Genomic DNA, 18415 nt, shown 5'->3' with positions numbered 1-18415 from the left:
TAAAAAACTGCTTATTTAAATTGATTGTAGAAGTAAGTAGAAATCCTACACTGAAAAATGCCAAATAAAAACTTAAAGTCGATTAATAAAAAAGTGGTCATCTGTTCAGTATTCAGGGTTCTTTTTTTTTGGTGGTGATGAATTATATGACGTAGACCAGTGGGCACTATTACTACACATCTTAGCAGAAAAAATTCATTGAATTCTGAGACGCATTTTTCGGGAAATTGATTTTTAGCTTTAAAATGCATTTTTCTCAGTGTTAAAATAATCAAAAAAAATTTCTAAAAAATCAATCGATTTTCTAAAACTCTCCTATCAATTACATTTGTGCAGGAATTGTATTTTTCGAGCAAAAAATTTCAATAAAAAATTGGCGTGGAAAATTTGGCCCTTTTCAAATGTTAGTGGATAATATTTGGAATAACTAAGCATGTCAAGATTGCTTTTCTAGGTAAGATCTTTACGCCCACAAAGTTTCATTGAATTTTGAGAGGGTCATGCAATTTACTTCAGATGTTATCCTCAATATGTTGAAATTCTATTATTTAATACTAGAATCTGTCACCCTATCAGTCTTTTCATTATTAATTCATCACAATCGGTTGGAGTTCAATGTAATTGAACAGAACGGTATTTTTTTTTATCAAAATTCCTTGATCCTTCAGAAAATATACCTGTAAAATCATTGAAAAAAAGAGATATAAACTTTTCAAATAAACGGCTGTGGTCTGTAAAACCAAGCACTTTTATAATTTCAATATGAGCTCTAAATCTATCAATCAATAGATTTTCGGTGCAACTTCATCAAAATGGGTTTTATTTGTTCGATGAACAAATAACCCATTTTTAAGGGACTTTTGGCTTTTTCGGAAACCATAAAAAATAAAACTCGAATTTTAAGAAGCACCTGTTAGCAGACATACATTTAGAAGATTTCTTAACGAATCTGAACGAATCTTTGAATTTGTGTTCATCATCGAAATGTATTCTAAATTTTTTTTTTTCAATTTTGACTTGATGTGATTTTTTTTGTCGACAAAAACGAACACAGGCCAAGACACCGAAAAATCTTATATCAGTTCTAAAAGAGGCCAGTACAACTACTAAAGTTCGTGTTGTTTTCGACGCAAGTTGCAAAACTTCTTCGGGGTTTTCATTAAACGATACCTTGCTGTTGGGTCCGACAATTCAGCAAGATCTTCGATCTTTCATTTTGCGAAGCCGAACAAAGCAAATTTTGATAGTTTCAGGCGTCGAGAAAATGTTCCGCCAAGTTTACGTTAGGAAGGAAGACAGGCCTCTGCAGTGCATTCTGTGGAGAAGTTCTCCAGAAAAGGAAATAGATTTTTACGAAATGAATACGGTTACATACGGTACAAAGCCTGCTCCATTTTTAGCCACTAGAGCACTGAAACAATTAGCTATGGATGAGAAGGAACACTATTCAAGGGCAGCTCAGGTACTTCAGACTGATGTCTATATGGATGATGTCATCACGGGAGCAGACTCAAAGGAAGAAGCAATTATGTTGCGCCAGGAACTCGATGCAATCATGAAGTCAGGTGGATTTTTACTTCGAAAATGGGCCTCGAACTGCCCTGAGGTGTTGGACGGCATTTCAGAGGAAAATTAAGCAATAAAGGAGTCGGAAGAAATCTTGTTAGATCCAGATCCGTCAGTTACAACCCTTGGTTTGGGTTGGAGGCCAAAATCGGACATTTTGAAGCTTAAATTTCAAATTCCACGGTTGGAATTAACGGAACAATTAACAAAACGGAAGATCTTATCAGTAATTGCGTCCTTGTTTGATCCATTGGGTTTGGTTGGAGCTGCTATTACAACAGCAAAGATTTTTTTACAATTACTTTGGACTTATGAAGATAGTAATGGTAAAAAACTGGATTGGGATTCACTTTTACCCAAAATGGTGGGTGAAGAATGGTGGAAATTCTACAAACAACTTCCCTTGCTGCAAGAAATTTCGATTGGTCGTTGCCTTATCATTCCCAAGGCTGTTTCGGTGGAAATACATTGTTTTTCGGATGCGTCGGACAAAGCTTTTGGCACGTGTGCTTACGTGAAAAGCAAAAATGCAGAAGGCAGTGTTTGGATACGTTTAGTCAGTTCTAAATCCAAGGTAGCCCCACTCAAGTGCCAGTCGATTCCACGTTTGGAGCTGTGTGGCGCCTTGATGGCTGCTCAACTTTACCAAAAGCTAGCGGAATCTTTACAAATATCGTGTAAGGTACATTTTTGGACAGACTCCTCGTGCGTATTGCGTTGGCTGGAATCGACACCCACCACATGGACCACTTACGTTGCAAATCGTGTTTCAAAAATACAAATTATAACCGAAGGCCACACTTGGAGTCATGTTGCGGGAATTGATAACCCAGCGGATATTATTTCGCGTGGAATATATCCAGAATCCTTATTAGATAGTTCGCTTTGGTGGCACGGACCCAGTTGGTTGGTTATGGATTCAGAATTTTGGCCGAAACCGGTCGTACCTTTGTCAAGCGATGTTGAAAAGGAAAGATGTCGGAAAATCGTTGCCAATGTCGCTGCACCTTTTGCAGAGTTCAACATCTGGTACATCAGCAAACACGCCACATACACAGAACTAATACGAAGAACTGCATATTATTTAAAAGTCATGGTAATGCTGAAACTTCCTAAAGAGAAGCGGAAAGGGTCAGAATTTCTGACAACAGCGGAACTAAGGCATGCAGAATTTATCTTAATTTCTCGAGTTCAACGAGAAACGTTTCCCAATGAAGGAAGGCTTTGTCATCTGGTCAAGTAGTTGCATGTAAATCCCCTCTACGTTGGTTCAACCCTTACATCTCACCTGAAGATGGAATCATGAGAATCGGTGGCAGATTAAATCGTTCACAGGAATTATCAGATACGAAACACCAGATTATTTTACCGGCAAAACACCTTTTCACTCGGAAATTATTATAACACTATCATGAAAAGCTGATGCATGCAGGCCCTCAACTAATGTTAGCCGTTATAAGGTTGAAGTACTGGCCCCTTGGTGGGCGAAACTTAATTAGGCATGTGGTCCATCAGTGTGTAAGATGTTTCAGATTAAAACCACGGTTAATTCATCAGCAAATGGGAGATCTGCCCCCTGCTCGGGTAACACCGTCTAGAGCATTTTGTAAAACCGGAATTGACTATTTCGGTCCTGTTCTTATCAGACCAGGGCCTAGGAGAGTAGCAGTAAAAGCTTATGTCGCTGTGTTTGTATGCATGGCGGTGAAGGCAGTACATTTAGAGCTTGTGTCAGACTTATCGACAGGAAGATTCCTTCGAGCTCTGAGAAGATTTTTTGGGCGAAGAGGAAAATGCCAAGAAATATTCCCAGATAATGGGACAAACTTTGTGGGAACCAAAAACTACCTTCAGGACCTCAGGCATCTTTTGCAAAATAAAGATTTCCAAAAGAAGGTTTCGAAGGAATGTTCCAATGATGGAATTAAATGACATTTTAATCCCCCCAGTGGTCCGCACTTTGGTGGCTTATGGGAGTCAGCTGTTCGGTCTGCAAAACAACACCTTTTCAAGGTCATGAAGGAAATTGCGCTCTCGATCGAAGACATGACAACACTTTTGGTGCAGGTAGAAGCCTGCCTGAACTCCAGACCATTAACCAAGATGTCCGATGACCCTGATGACCTTGAACCATTAACACCTGCACATTTTTAATTGGTTCATCTCTGCATTCGATTCCTTAAGAGGAGCTGTTGAAAATTCCCTTCAATCGCCTTGATGCCGTTCAATCAGTTCAGAAAAACCTTCAGAACTTCTGGAAGCGATGGAAAACGGAATATTTAAATCAGCTACAAGGAAGAACAACGCGATGGCGTCCTGCTGTCTCAATAGATGTTGGCCGATTGGTTGTAATCCACGAAGATCATCTTCCGCCACTCAAGTGGAAAATGGGAAGAATTCACGAGGTTCATCCGGGGGAAGATGAGATTGTGAGAGTTGTTACTCTTAAAACGGAAAAGGGATTTTTAAAGCGCCCAGTGGAGAAAATAGGCTTGCTACCAATATCTGAATCTAATGAGTCAGAGGAAATTTTGTCGTCAGAATTCTAAAATGTCAATTAAAATTAGTCTGTATTAATGTCAGAGATTTATGGTCAGAGTGATGCTGATAATTGTCAGAAAGTTTGGCGGAAAAGTCCGAATTATCAATTTAAGAGTTGAATGAATCAGAAATTAGTCTGCCAAAGGGCTTTTGACGTTTAATGATGTCTATATTGATTCAGAAAAATGATGCATTTTTCAGGGTGGGTGAGGATGTTTGATACCGTGATTATTACCAACCCTGGAATTACTATAAAATGAGATGATGGACTGATAGTGAGGAGGAAAATTATAGCTATTGCTAACCGTCCTCCCAACGACCCATTGTTTCCCGACCAACACGATCGAGGAGTTTTTTTTTTTTTTTTTTTTTTTTTTTTTTTTTTTTTTTTTTTTTTTTTTTTTTTTTTTTACACTAAACTAAACCAAACTTTATTTCCATGATTCCATTACACTTGATTACATTATTATGTTCATAAAGCTACCAAATACATTTACTAATTGTTTCATGTTTCTCCATCTCCATTCTACAAATTGTTTCTTAAATTCATACATACTAGCTTTCGGAAATCTTTCTATCAGAAAACTCATAACATGAATTACTAGCCATTGCCCACATTTCAATCTTTTCTCTCTTTCTTCAAGGTTGCAACTCAACAGGTCTTCTGGTTTTGCACAATCGATTTTCAGTTTTATACGAAGTGTATCTTTCAACCATTCCCATATGATTTTGGAATTAGGACATACTTTAATTCTATGCTCATTATTGTCATTTGGGCCAGAACATTCATTACAAATCACATTTTGTAAACCTCCGATGTTATAGCTAAACAGTTTTTCTTTGTTTGGGACTAGGTCATTCAAAAGAAGGAACATATTTGAACGGTCTGCGCTCGGTATCCATTTCCAGTTGATGTTAAGCCAGATTTGTTTCCATTCCATTTCGGGAAATCGCTCTACAATTGATGGTTTAGTTGACCTTGCATTTATTATACTCCAATATACTTTCTTTGCAGTATCCAAGTGATCTAATTGTTTTACCAGCTTTGCATCTTCAATCCATTCTTTGGTATTACGACCTAATATTTCTGGGTGCATTATCCTCAACAAATAATCTTCATGTTCTTGGTTAACATCCGGATTATTATTAATCAGAAGGTTCCTGATAAATAAAGCTTTGGTTTTTGCTGCTGGGTCTACTAAATTTAATCCTCCGTCTTCGGTAGCCAAACACAACTGATCTCGACATGATTTAAAAATCATACCACGCCACAAAAAACAACCGATAATCGTTTTCATTTCTGCCAAGTGTCTATTAGTGGGGGGTAAAATTTGTGCGATGTACCAAATCTTGGATAATATGAAAGTATTCAGAAACCATACTCGTTCGTATAAATTCAGTTTCCGAGCAGAATGAAGACTGTTTCGATATTTGATATTAGCAATGATTTTATCATAATTTACATTCACCATTTCCGTCCATTTTGGAGTTACTATCAACCCGAGAACAGTGATTTGTGATTTTTCAGTAAGCTGAATCGGCCCACCCGTACAACCGTTGAATCTTAAAAAGCATGATTTATCCATGTTCATCTCAATACCAGCCAAAGCAGAATAAGAGAAAATGATTTGGAGAGCTAAATCAAATTCATCGATGTTTCTTACGAAAATATTTAGATCATCTGCATATGCTACAATCTTTAGTATGTGATCGTATGTCATGATTCCCTGTATGCCAGTTCAGTTGCCGCCCGAAGTTAGTGGTGTCTGGTCATATCTACTACCAACCAGTTCACCTACTTATAAATTTTGTTTGCCACTGTGAATAGTATGTTATAAGTTTAAAAAATAGAATTCATTTAGTATCGAAAGTGTCGGTCTTTTACTGTACGAAACGTACATATCTACGAAACGTGACTGTTGCTGATTGCATGCGGTGTGGCGGTGGAACAAATTGGAATTTGTTCAATATTCCAAGGTGCATGCGGTTCCATTGTTGGAGATTCCCGAGCCGAGAAGACGGTCATTGTTGGAGATAGGTCGAACAGTCGAAGGTAACCGCTCCTATTCCCAACCATAGCGTGTTTATCAGTTATCGATTGAATTGAATTTACTCAAATCTGATCAGTTTGAGGTGATAGACAAAATGTTATATATGATTCGAATTCCAGCAAAAATCTAAAAAAAAACTGCGGTAAACATTGCCCTAGTGTAATATGTTTATTAGAAAAATGAAAAGCAGATTGGATGTTTCGATTAAATAACAATTATAAACACAAACAAATTTGATGTAAAAGAAGTTGTTTGAAATAAAATAAGCATTATAAACCACTCTCTACAGCTTCTCAAGCCTCAAGAAAGCCAGCGTTCTTCTCAAAGTGCGAACACACAAAAAAAGCATGGTAAAACTACTAAATCTGTGGTTTAAATGAACAACAGGCAACCATATTTTTGAGTCAAGTATGTTTTGTTGTTTATAATACCTTACGCATAGCTATTTTACCATGTGCTCAATTTGGCTGCGCATAGTAAATTCGACTGCGTTTTAGTAAAATTGTCAATGAAATAATGCATTGTTTTACTTCGTGCCTAGTAAAATTGATATGTTTGATGATGAAACTAGTATGTGTTATGATAAAGATTAATATGCGCGAGGAGCTTGATTTAAATAGTAAAATTACTATGTATGTTTGTTTGTTTATTTGAATGCATGCATTAAAACATTATTTAAAACTTTTAAATCCTCACTTCCGACTCACGTCGGTCAATGTTAGTGTGTTCTCTCGATGCTCTGGAAAGATTTTCAAAGTTATGAAACTTGAAGGCAGCTCAAAACGTGTTTGTTTACTCACGGGTCTGATGATTAATGAACCTGAATTAGTATAAACAAGAAGAATGTTTTCCTAGTAAAATTATCATACGCACTGATGTTTTTGAGTCAAATATGTTTTGTTCTCAAAAGTACCATGTGCGTAGTATTTTGTTGATATGAATTGGTGCCACAATGTCTAAATTACTATGCGGACGCTAGTTGTAATAGAAATTATGATGAAATCATCATGACCATATTATTTTCGACAACAAACATTGACAGTTATCGAAAATTACCAGGTACATAGTAACTTCAATAATGTTTCATGTGCACTTTTACAAAATTGATGTTATAATTTGCGTGGTTGAAAATACTATAACGCAGAAATGGTAAAATAATCATGACAACGTCTTTGGATTAGCAACGCATTTTTTTTCCGTGAATATATCGATTGGAAACTGAAACAGCAAGAAAGCTGTTAAACTGCCGTTTATTTCAATTTCTAATCTTCCGAGGACGGAGCTTCGCGTGATAAATGGCATGAATGTGTTTGGCATAACTGAGTTGGATGATGTGACGTAGCGAAAATACTTTCCCGAAGATGTATTGTATGCTTTAAAAAGCAAACCCGAGCAGACTTTGATGCCCAAATTGATAGCAAACTGAGACCATAATATGGTGTTAACAGCAAACTTATAGCATATTTTGATGTTAAGTTTTGCACGAAAGCTAAATTAGGCATAATTAAGCTATCAGAAATATTTATTTGACAGCAATCTGAAACCACATTTTGGTATCAACAGCAAACAGTCAGCAAATTTAGGTATAGAATTTAATTTGATAGCAAATTAAGGCATTACAGAGGTGTCAATTTTTTTCTTACAAAATTTAAACCCGAGGCCAATTTATAGCATCATTTGCTGTATAACTAATCCGATAACAAAATAAGGCAACATTTTAACACAATACAAATCTGAAATCAAAATTATAGCATAATTGGATAAAGAATGTATTCATTTACTATTATAGAAATTGATAACAAACTGGGCATCTTTGAGATATTTATATTGCAAATCAATTTTCTGAAAGTCTAATATTAGGTTTGTCAAAGATCTTAATTCTTCAGTCAGTAAATTGGTAATGATACTGATGACTTCAATGAGCGCGGGTTAATTTGACCTGGACCATTTAGGAAGATTACTTTTTCAATTAAAAAAATTAAAAATCCATTCATGTCCATGAACAGGAACGTAAATGACTAGATTTTTGAAACTTTGTATTTATTTTAAAAAAATGGACGCAATATTCAAAAACCAAAATTTATTTTTTCAAAAATCCTCAAACGCCTTGTTAAATTTCCCGAAATTAATATTTTACCTAAACTATTTCTTGATATTTTAAATTTTATTATAATAATTAGAGTAGTATTTCCTGAGACAGATGGTGGTAGGGTAGCATTTTGTTTTTGTTTTGAAAAATGTAAACACCTACTGATCGCCATTTTGAATTTGGGAGATTAGCACTGTTAAATTATTTCTTCAAAAGATATAATTTATTCAAATTAACATCACATAACATCAACATTACCTTCAAAGTATGTCATTTCTACAATTTTTTAATTTAGGCTAGTTTAAAAAATTAAGAATTTTGCATAACCATTACTATTGCACTGCCAATTTGGTTTCGTTACTATCAGACCATTGAACATGCGTAGTGTTGTTGTTATTTTTACCCTACCACCAAATGCCGAAAATTGTAAACATGAGAAATCAGCTGTTAGGCTGATGTCATGCTGAAGCAACTAGCAACGCAACGCAACGCAACGTTCCAATAAGATTGCGTTGCAACGCATTAGTATGTCATGCTGGCGCGACCTGTGACTTTGAAATTCCCTACAAATCATCACTTCTCTACATCTGATAATGCTTTGAATCGTCTCCTTTCTTTCGGGAGCCATCAAAAACTCATCAAATCACGACCCGGATTGCAAGAATGCCGAAATTTGAACCGACAAAATTCCTTGTTTTTTTGCCGGAACTAAGAATTCATGAAAATTTTCTCGCCGATTAAGATATTTTTTAGTTTATTATCACAAGTTCGGACAGATCTTCGTACTATTGTGCTTAAAACCCGGAATCACTGCTTCAAATCGAGAAAAAACAATATTCCTATTGGATTTCCTACTAGTCGCGCTACAAAACACATTGGCATCAGATTGGTCGCGCTATACAAAGCGACCAGTATGACAGGCCTGCGCGATTTCCATGGAGATCAAATGAGAGCTGGTTAGTCGTGTGAACGTTGCGTTGTAGGTCGCGTTGCTAGTTGCTTCAGCATGACATCAGCCTTAGGTTGACAAGACGGGAAATGCCTTATACAATCAAAAAAAAAGATGATGAATCATTCCAGTGCATAAAACCTGAGTTGTCATTTTGTGCGGTAGTTGTTTTTGTTTATGTTGTGAAACCAGTGTTAAATTGTTCCTCAGTTTTAAACGAGTTTTTGGTGATCTGGGAGCTCCAGTTTTACCTTCCTACTCAAGGGTCCGGCGCCGAATGACCGACGCATAGAGCTGGGATAAAAGATCCCCACTGCTGGCGGCCCGGAACCATCGTCTTCATTTGCTGCCAGCCAAGTTTTTAGTCAACTGTGCGGATTTCAGCGACTGTACTATGCCTCTTCTTAGATGCCCATCTGGATTCCAACTCCAGCTATGCCGTCAAAAAGTTGCGACAAAATTCATTCAAATGGATGAAATCTTCTTGGAGTATTGCGCGGTCCGGGACTGGAATGATGTTGTGAAAATGTTTGCGAGTAAAGTCAGCACACAGACAACAGCTAACGAAAATTGGTTTGTATTCCAGTTGCTCCGAAGGAACGATATTACCTTCTTAATTAACATATTTTTATTTATACAGTTTGCTCTTCCGTTTTGTGTGTGGGTGTTCGATTGCACATAAAACAACAAGATTGGCGGCAACATGATATTGGCGAGAGGTAATCTGGACTTTAGACTGTAAACATGCCCTTGCGCTCAATCATACAGGTAAGAGTTTATCAATCTACTGATTTGCACCAAGAGTTTGATGATGACACCGGAAGGTCAGCTGTTGGTGTACGTTATAAGAATTTTTAAACAGTGGAAAATAGTTGACAGACAAATTTTGAACTGCTCACAGAATTAAAAATTCTTTCAAAGTACTTCCATTTAGATTCCCCCGTTGTTAAGAAGAATTTTAAATTCTTGAACTGATTCTGGATTGATCTTTCAACTATTCCTCACCATGTTCCAAAACATCGTTGGTTTATCATCGAATTGAAATTTTGTGCATATTTCTTTACAATTTATTTTCAAATACTTTTTATAATTTATGTTATTTGAAACGGTTGATAACTTCAGGTTTAAGGAGCCAAGACCATCTTCCGGAGTCGGTGTACGGCGTACTCCGGGAAAAAGCCGACCGGTTTAAAAACAACATCGGAGTTGGAAGTATCCTTTAGCTACAAGTAGGTAAGTTCAAAACGTTTTATTTCCATTGCAGATGGCTACTTTGGCCGGCTGTTTCTTCGCACAAGTTGATAAAGTTTTATTTTCCAGCGTTTCAAGAGTTCTCTCAATATATTTAAAAATGTCGGAAGTTAAAATCTCAGATGCACTCGTCGACGGTATCAATGACGCAAGACCTATTGGCAGGATGTGCCAAAGCAGTCCCTACTCGTCGAAGTATTAGTGGACGGTATTCACGAAGCCTGCATAATCATTGTCGGACATCAAGTCATTCTTTGTTCACTGGCCAAAAGCTGTGATAAGCCTCAGTACAAAAATATGATCAAGGTTCCGTGGAACGAATACTAGATTCTCCATATCCGGTTTCAGAATGAAAAAGAAGGCCATCCTCGCATGATCAACGGCGCTGCCCTAGTCTTGTTGAAGCCATACAATCGCGGTAAGTTTATTTTTATTCTCAACTGCACAAGGCAGTTTCTGGATTCCCAAGCATTCAAATCCTGATTTTGACTATTTTAGGGACACTGAATTCAAATTTGTATTTTTTTTCTACCAGCTTTACATTTTTGGAAAAGAGATAGAGAACGTATAGATTTTAATTCAATGATCAACTTTCTCGAAGACCACGATTTTTCTGTATTTTTCTTCGTTTTTAAGCGTTCTAAGGAAATTTAACCAATGGAAATTATAGATATCTTTTAAAGCTTAGGTCAAAACGTTTTATTAACTTCAAAAAAGGTGTACTTAAATGAGTTCGCAATCTTCAAAACCAAACACTCAAATACGTCTTAAGGTAATATCTGAAATAATTTAAATTGTATCTATTAAATTTCCTTAGAATTGTGGAATTAATTTTTTTTAAAAGCATCGTATCTCTGAGACAAGAATATCAAGCTTAATTCTGAGTTTTTCATTAAAAAAAATGATTGAAAGATCCCATATTTGATTTTAGATTTTGGTTTATTAGTTCATGAGTTATAAATGATTGATTTTAATCAAAAATGAATAATTTTTAAACTTTTAAACAGACATTTTTTTTCGAATTCAGAACACCAAAATTATCCAAAATCATTTATTAAAAGATTAACACTTCGATATCAAAAATGCTGTTTCCCTGTCCTATTATTTATGTAGGTACTTTGAAATCTTTTCCAGATAAGGAGCCCTTGACCGAATCTGATTCTGAGAAATATATACGGCAGATATGTGAACAAATCACTCCGGTTTAAGCTGCAAAAATAAGGAAATGATGTCAAAAGGATAACGATAGGAGTTCGATAAAGTATACATTCAGGCGTTTAAATTAAGCCCATTTTAAAAATATTTACATTTAGTTTTAAGTAGGGTGTTACAATATTCAAAATTCTCTGACTGACACTTTTCACCTAATCGTATAGTTTTGAATATTTTAATCATTTTCTTAAAATTTTAGGAAGATTATGACAATATTCAAAATTATTCATTTGAGTGAAAGTTGTCACCTAGTAAGAGAATTTTGGATATTGTAATCACTTAATTAGAACGAATTTTAAATTATTCCTAAAGTTTTAGGAAGGTGTTTACAATACTCCAAATTCTCCGAGTACGTAAAAATTGTCACCCAATCAGAGAATTTTGAATATTGTTATCACCTTAGTTAAAACGAATTTTAAATTGTTTTACGAACATGTTAAAAACGCCTGAATGTATACTCAAAATTAATGCGAATTAAACAAAATAATACACAGAATGTATTCCTTATTCAAACTCTGTGGGTCGTCTACACATAGAAGTTTAAAATGTGTTTTTAGAATAATTAACTTCTATTCAAATTTCCAAAGTAATTTCGAATTAGACAATGAAACTGTACTGTTTAACGGGTTACTTTTTTTATTACTCAAAGCCATTTTAACTATTTTTTCAAATCATTAACCCCCTTTTCATTTGTTTTTTTTTAGATATGTTGAACTTTAATTCTTTGTAAGACCAAGAGTCTCCGATCCCCAGCGACTGTTATTATCTGGTTGGATATTCAGAAATGGCAAGTTTTGAGAAATGAAAGGTGCCGCGGATAGGTATAGGGATTAAATGAGGAATTTCAATATTCAAATGGAAATGCAGGTGAGTAAGTGAACCATGGTTAATTTTATGTTTTGACTCAGTCACTGCTATACAGAGTTACGGTACTTTCGTGGGATGCATCATAAAGCCTCGATATATACATAATATGCATATATCCTGTTGTGCGGTAAACCCTGAGCGGACTTGTAAGACAAATTATAGCAAACTTTGCTATCACGCCTTCAGAGTAAAATTTAGTCTTATTTAGCTTGACATAACTTGGTTGACGTGGTTAGCAACATGGTACAAAATTTGCTGAAACTGAGACCTTAGCTACACCTCAATTTTCGAAAGATTTGAGAGCATAACGATGTTTAATTTTGCTATCATTTGAAAATACGTGATACCTTATATTGGCATCGTTGTGCTCTCCAAGCTCTCGGTAAATGAGGTGTAATTAGGCTCTCAGTTTTAGCAAAATTTGGTATCACTTTGCTAACCAAGTATGAAAATTTTTGCTCTCATTTTTGCTGTGTACCACCTTATGTCAAGCATAATGAGAGCAAATTCAACTCTCAGGGCGTGATAGCAAAATTTGCTATAATTTTGCCATAAAAGTCTGCTCGGGAAGGACAACGGATTTTATTTAAGTGCATCAAAAATTTATTTATATTGATGAAATATTCAACGATCTATATTTCACATTATATAATCCAATGATCTGAGTAACTTTCCCTCAAAAGAAAGTAAGGAACCAAAACATTATTAATGATTTCACTTGAATGCATTCGTCCCTACTTTTTCCTTTCCAGATGTGTAACGCACAATAAAGTCTCAGGATTTCCCAAAAAGCCCTTGAACTTTTTTCTGCTCTCTGCATCCATTCAAGGATAGCATTCAACAAAACTGAACTGAACAATTGCAACCCAGCTTCATCCGGGTTGATGATCTGCCTCTCAAAACGGTCTTACTAGGTACCTAGGGGGAAAATGTTTTTTTCCTCAAAACAACATACTCGGTCCATCTGAAATGAATGGAAAGGGATGGTTTTAGCTAATTGAGACTGCCAATGCCGGATTTGATCGAATCAGTTCCCATTGAAATTTTTACTTCTATTTAATTGAAGTGTCTTCCGGAAATGTGTTTACACGAAATGAAAGAAAATTAGGCATCCGCATGAGATTCAAACGCTTCTTGTCAACCCTTCAAAAAATATCGATCCTGCCAGGAGTCGAACCTGGAATCTTCTGATCCGTAGTCAGACGCGTTATCCATTGCGCCACAGGACCTCTATGTACTTTTAATAATTCCTTTATTTCACATTGAACTTTGAGTTAAATAAAGGGAACAGGCATACAAATTCGGTCACCTACTGTGGTAGGTACGGAGGGACTTTCAAACTTTCAAACTACCCTATCCAAATAAAAGCAGCATCATGCATCGGTGGAAAACGTTCGGCACTTTAAAATGCACCGATTTACAGCTTCAGGGCAATTTTCTCAATTTGGTCGGTGCAGTGGCAATGCTTTTTAGTTTTTCGAGACTCGATGCACTTGCAGCTCCTGCAGTTCAGTATCGATTATACGAAGGAAAAATACCCGTTTTTCCATTCCCTTGGGCTACCGAATCGAAATTGCATTTTGGCTATACCGAAAACGACCGGTGGCTGTTCCAATTGGAAAATGTTGTGCTGCAATTGGCGCGTGCATACTAAATGACGCATCTGCAATAACGAAAGCTGGAAACTTGTGCGGTGGAACAGCCCTGCTGCATCCAGTTGGGTAATTAAATTAATAATTAACTTTGATGGTCAACAATCAGCTGCTGTTGGCTTTTGCTGCTTTTCACCTCGAGGACTATTTACTACAGATTGGATCATAAAATCATATAGGTATACCTAAATATAAATAAGTACCTAGATGTAAGATTGTCAGTTTCTATTAACAAAAACTATTTTTGGACCGTGGATTGTCATTTTTTTAATTAGTGTTGTGAGCTTCCTCATACCTTATACCTAGATAGGTTAGAAATTGAAAAAAAAATTAAACAGAAGAATAACTTACTACGAAAGGGTGATACGGTCAAAATTTGGTCAATATCAACTTGACGTATTTCTTTCAATTTTACATTTAAAAAACCTGAACACGCCTCATTTTGAAGGTGTGTGTGTGTGTGTGTGTGTGTAGAATGTTGCTCCTATTTTTATTTTGGAATTCACTCGACAGTTGTCAAAATGCCGTCCAAGGAAGAAGAGCAGCGCATCGAAATTTTGCTCGCGCATCGCGAAAATCCGAGCTAACCGCACGCAAAGCTGGCAAAATCGCTAAAAGTTGCCAAATCAAACGTTACAAATGTAATGAGACGACAAAGAGAGTTGCCGGTAGTTTCAAGCGAAACCCTAACGTCTCTCTCCGAGATGCCGCAAATAAGCTGGGTGTATCGTCTACAACCGTGCATCGAGCCAAAAATCGAGCCAGACTATCGACTTACAAGAAGGTAGTGACTCCAAATCGCGATGATAAACAAAATACGACGGCCAAAGCGCGATCCCGAAGGCTGAACACGACGATGCTGACGAAGTTTGTCTGCGTGGTAATGGACGACGAAACCTACGTCAAAGCCGACTACAAGCAGCTTCCGGGACAGGAGTTTTTTACGGTAAAAGGAAGGGGAAAGGTAGCAGATATTTTCAAGCACATGAAACTGTCAAAGTTCTCGAAGAAATATCTGGTTTGGCAAGCCATCTGTACCTGTGGCTTGAAAAGCAGCATTTTCATAGCTTCCGGGACTGTCCACCAAGAAATTTACGTGAAAGAGTGTTTGAATAAACGTCTGCTGCCTTTCCTGAAGAAACACGGTTGTTCCGTACTGTTTTGGCCGGATTTGGCATCTTGCCATTACGGTAAAAAGTCCATGGAGTGGTACGCCGCCAACAACGTGCAGGTGGTTCCCAAGGACAAGAACCCTCCCAACACGCCAGAGCTCCGCGCAATTGAGAAATACTGAGCTATTGTCAAGCGAAACCTAAAGAAGACCAAAAAAAAAAACTGCTAAGGACGAGCAGCAGTTCAAAGCAAACTGGCATTCTGCTGCGAAGAATGTTGACAAGGTGGCTGTACAAAATCTGATGGCAGAGGTTAGCGTAAGGCAATTCGGATTTGGAAAAGCGGAAGCCTAACTGAATATTTTTCCTGAATTTTATACAAATTAAACTTGAAAAAGAAATTTAATTTCATTTTTTAAATAAACGATTTCACCGATTTACACGCGTTTTCCCTTGACCAAATTTTGACCGTATCACCCTTTACGACGTTTTGCAATGAAAAAAGTTGAAGTTTCTTTAAGATTTCCAGGGCCGCTGTTAAAATTGTTACAGATGAAAACTAAACTTTTTCAGAAATCAGGTATTTCAGTATTTGGAAATCAGAAATCGATAAAAGCGGCAAGACCGTCATTAAAATTAAAAGTTAACTTAAATTCCGTTTTAAAGCAAAGGCATAAGTATCTCAGTTTATTTTTAGCCACTCCACATAAGATTCGCAAGCAAAGATGTTGTCACCTTGGATAAAAGAATGCTTTGCATGCCAATTTCTCAATAGCCTGGTCAATTTATGTGTTGTATTTGGTTTTTGTCATCAAACGTTAAACTGAATATTTGATACAATCTACGCACTTCAAAAGTTATACACCAAATTCATTAATACAACTGTGCGGTATGTCATACCAACCACTTACCGGCAGCTGTCAGAATAAACTGTGTCACTTTTTGTACCAATTCATACTTTGTACAGATACACACATATGTATAAACATCGGGCTTGGAAGGATTTGAAAAACCGGGACTCCGGTTTATCACTTCATGTTTCACGAGTTCCTGTCACAACGATACATCCTTGCATTCTGATTGGCCACCCTTCCGATCCTTATCCGCGACCTCCGGGTTTGTTGTTTGTCAAAATAATATTTCCGCATCAGTGAATTTATTCGCGCTTTGGGGTGCTAAAAGGTCGAAATTTCCAAACCATTTTCCTTTTTGCTGTTCCCGTTGACAGCCGAAAATAAAAGTCGCGTGTTTATGGAAACAATTTTTGCACACGATCAACTTTTGAATTTGTCTTGCAGCTGATTCGATACTTTCAAAATTGTGGGGGGTTACAATGAGTGTATCCAAATTAGGTTGGTTGGTGTTATTTTTGGAAGCCATGCGTTAAGTTCTTGTTTGCGGGTTTTTTTTTTCGCAGGATAGAAGGATCAACCAATCTGTCATCGGAACATGTTCGAGTATTATTGACTGACTCAAAAATGCACTCCGGTTCCATTTTGCCGATCAAAAGTGTCGCAGAATTTAGTTAGCAACGAAGTGTGGAGGATAATCCATGTGAAGACACACAAAAAACGTCATCCCGATTTGAATGTAACGCTCTCGATGCGATGATGAATGAATTTCGTTTCCATCAATCATGATTTTTCAACCGTACGTCCGCCTGTGGTTCTTGAAGCAAACGATGCTTCTTTGCAATCGTTTGATTGAATGAATAAGCGAATGGATTGCAAATGAATGTCACATATTGCTGGCGGAAAAAAGTTGATGCAAAGTACAAAAACGAACGAATAATATTGAACTGAATGGTTCATTAGACTGAGTCGATTTGGGATCATTTCTGAATTTCTCAAACCCTGGGGTCTAAAAAGCTTTGTTTAAGTTCAAAACTGATTCATGTTTTTTGCAGATTTTTTAAGTAACGTTTACATGAGTAAGTTTTAACTTTAAGGTTTGTGTGGGAAAATAGAATATTATGTATCGTAGAACGGGGTTACTTTGATCATCGGGGTATCTTTGACCAACAATAAATTTTTGCAGTAAGTATTATCATCAATAACTCAGTCTGTAGTTTGAATTTTTGAAAACTGTTTTCTACGTTTGAAAGCCTATTAATTGAGTATCAAATAGACAAAATTAGGTTTGTATTCGAATTTTTTCTTTTAGTAAAAAAGTTATTTCAAAATCTTAAGATATATACTTTTTCCAAGGCTTGCAAACAAACAGCTCTCCCGATGAAACCAAAAAGCATTTAGAAGCAAACGGGTTGTTAAATGTGAAAGAACTACTTTTTTCTTTGTATATGTATAACTATTTATAGTGCTTTTTTATAGTCTTTTACAGATACATTTTTGATATTAAAAAAAATAAGGACATTTTCCAAGAGTAAGCCCGTATTAGACAAATGGATAGAAACCCTATAAAATGGTTAGCTTTGAACAAAAAAAATAAAATGGAAATTGTGGGTGGGCCTAGAGGCAGGCCCGTGCGAAGGACCCGTCCATGGGGGGCGTTTTCAAAATTCAAAATTTAGCTAAAAATCACACAATACCAAAATATACCAAAAATAAGGTAATTGGTTTTTAAACAATTTCTCACTTACGATTTGCCCACAAACTTAAAAAATTATAAATTCTACTGATAAAATAAACCATAATTTTCAATACAATCAGAATGAATTAAATCAATGCTATTTCCAGTAAGTCAAAATTATGTTCCTTATTTGGAACTAGAAATTTGTTTGAAAATGAATTCGATAATCCAAATTTCGACAGATGCTTCAGACACAAGAATTAATGCATAGAAAGAGAATAAATAAAATATAACACCAGATTTAAAAAGAAAATCTGAATTCTCAAATAAATGATAAGTCATGTTAAAAATCAGCCATGATTTAAAATTGTTATAAAAATGAAAATGATTGTTATTTACTGTTGATTTTATTTTACATTTCTTTTCTTCATTTTCAGTGAAAGGATTGATTAAAAAATTTCACTGTACTTTCTTCAATTGAAAAAAAATAATCACGATTTGAAATGTGGATTCTCGATTAGGATAAAAAACAATTTTGAACTTGGGAGAATTTATTCAATATTTGATAATTGAATTTTATTTGTAAAAGGAAAAAA

The 18415-nt window shown here is 36.0% G+C and overlaps 1 protein-coding gene and 1 non-coding gene across 10 annotated transcripts in view; both read right to left on the bottom strand.

Annotated features, from left to right (window-relative positions):
- The window catches only part of LOC129753543 (protein winged eye-like), a 531910-nt gene that overhangs the window by 354706 nt on the left and 158789 nt on the right, over positions 1 to 18415 (bottom strand). The window lies entirely within an intron of this gene.
- Positions 13683 to 13755, bottom strand: Trnar-acg (transfer RNA arginine (anticodon ACG)). The gene has a single exon. It is a non-coding gene; the product is annotated as a tRNA-Arg (tRNA).

This window comes from Uranotaenia lowii, chromosome 3 (assembly GCF_029784155.1).
Source record: "Uranotaenia lowii strain MFRU-FL chromosome 3, ASM2978415v1, whole genome shotgun sequence".
NCBI classification, from domain to species: domain Eukaryota; kingdom Metazoa; phylum Arthropoda; class Insecta; order Diptera; family Culicidae; genus Uranotaenia; species Uranotaenia lowii.
This window is presented reverse-complemented; position numbering and strand designations above follow the sequence as displayed.